This window comes from Limanda limanda, chromosome 23 (genome assembly GCF_963576545.1).
Source record: "Limanda limanda chromosome 23, fLimLim1.1, whole genome shotgun sequence".
Taxonomy (NCBI): Eukaryota; Metazoa; Chordata; class Actinopteri; order Pleuronectiformes; family Pleuronectidae; genus Limanda; species Limanda limanda.
Genome location: NC_083658.1, coordinates 11,727,371 through 11,729,471, shown reverse-complemented (window position 1 = coordinate 11,729,471; position 2,101 = coordinate 11,727,371). Strand labels below are relative to the sequence as shown.

General features: G+C 43.7%; 1 long non-coding RNA gene across 1 annotated transcript; it reads right to left on the bottom strand.

Annotated features, from left to right (window-relative positions):
* Positions 1-648: 648 nt before the first annotated feature.
* LOC132996907 (uncharacterized) lies at positions 649-1,286 on the bottom strand. The gene is made up of 3 exons (XR_009677148.1): positions 1,211-1,286; positions 998-1,091; positions 649-906 (listed from the first exon to the last, which is right to left on the bottom strand). It is a non-coding gene; the product is annotated as an uncharacterized LOC132996907 (long non-coding RNA).
* Positions 1,287-2,101: the final 815 nt, after the last annotated feature.

Sequence of the window (2,101 nt, the reverse complement as noted above, 5' to 3'; positions counted from 1 at the left end):
TGTACAGAACAGAGATATTTTAGTGGAAATCTTTATCTGACAAATTATATTTATATTTATTCGATATACTTCGCCCCCCAAAATTGAAGACAAACATTGGGATCGTCACACTAGACGAAAAGCAGTATTATTGTCACAGTGAACCTCTACGGACAGGCCTAATCCCCTGCTGTAACCAACTGTTTCCATGATGTTACCTCGGCGTTCGCCAGTGAAGACAAGGTGGGTCTATCGGCGTTTGCGGACCTTAAGGGGGATTTGGAGAACAAAGGAGAGAGCCGCAGGGGGGCTCGCTGAGCCTCGCGGACCGATCGCGACGTGTGATCTAATTAGCATATGAATCGGAGTCCAGCCGCTGGCTAGAACCTCTCTCTACTCACCATTGGAGGATACCACAGACCCTTGAAACTAATGTCACTCGTGATTGGCTGGTAGAAGTGTTGCTATTGGTCACCTTATGGGTCATTGCAGTGCACACGTGGGGTAAGCCCCTCCCACACAATATTTATAATAAAAATGTATATATTAATATTTATTATTATTTATAAGTAAGCCTTTACCAAAAGCACTGCAGTTAATTAAAACTAAACATTCATGTGATGCTATAGGTGAACATATTGTACAGGGAACAAATGTGAACAAGGTATATGTGGAGTGAAAGCTTTATTTACATACAGCAAAAATATTGTACAAAAACTCAGATGAGGCTTGAAATGTTTCTCTGCAGCCTCTGGGTCATGACTTCTTTGTGGGACTCTGTCTGAATCTTCTCCAGTGTGTAGACGTCTGTGGTGTGTAGCTGTGAGATCAGTGTAGCTTCCAGTCTTATATGAAGTGTGGGACACAGGTCGGTGCGCTCCTGGCTGTGGAAGGATGGATCCATGTCATCTGTCCCGCTTCAATCAGCTGTAAACACATTCAGTAAAATTAGCACAGTTCAATGACAACATACACCTTTACATGTAACTGGAAAATTATTTAATGAATATAACCTTACCCTCTTTCTTCTCCGACAACTCCTCAATGCTGATGTAAGGTCTGGTCGGATCATACTGGCTCATAGTGTGTCTTTGTACGTCATGGACAGGCAGCTGGAAAACAACACATGTAACATGACTTTATTATTAATAAACGGAAATAGCCGCGCTGCATCACCGTTGGAAGATCCACAGCAAAAAAACACCAAAACAATTCATAAACAGTTACTTACATTCAAGGGCTTAATTTTCTGCACTTTAAATCCGGACTTTCAGCGTCTCAGCCTAACGCCTCTTTGTTTGTGTGTGTGTGGGCGGGGGGGCTGAGGCTGTGAAAACATACAGAAAAAAGTCACGTTGATGAAAAAACTTAACGAGAACAAACTGTTACATCTAAGTAATTCATACATATTTACACATGCACTAGATCTGCTCCAGCACTCGATGCTGTATTCGTATTTTAGCAACTTTCTCGCTATCCCAAAGAGTGGCGGACATGCTTTCAGATGTAGGGTTAGCTTAGTGGTTAGCATGGCGTCTCTAGCTTAGCTCTCACCGTAACTCAGGGACTGTGCGCCCGTCTTCTCCGGCTCGACTCGTCCACACTGGCCCCGCGGCTCTGCTTCCCACGCACTCATCTTCTCCTCCAGGGAAAAGCGTCGTGTCGACTTCAGCAAGTTATTTACCCCGAAGACAGAGTCACTCGTACGGGACAAGCTAAACACGACCCACTTCCTGTCTGCGGGACACTCGACGCTGCTGCACTGTGTTTACGAGGCTGTGATTGGACGAGTCCATCAGCTGATGACGCGAGCGGGTGACGTGAGCAGCGGTTACTTCATATGGGATGAGCATGTGACTGAGGCCAGGTTTATTTTTTGTGGTGTTTAGTACATTTACACACATGATTCACGCTGTTCTGTGTTCGTAACCTTATAGTTGAATGCACTTATTGTAAGTCGCTTTGGATAAAAGTGTTGACTGTTTTAATGGAATACTGAGAAAGTTTAATAACAACAATTATGTTAAGGTTTGTTAGATCTAGGACCCCACAGCAGACACGGAACGAGAAGTAGAGGTTAAGTAAATAAAGTTTATTTCCAGGTAACATGGAAACAGGTTGT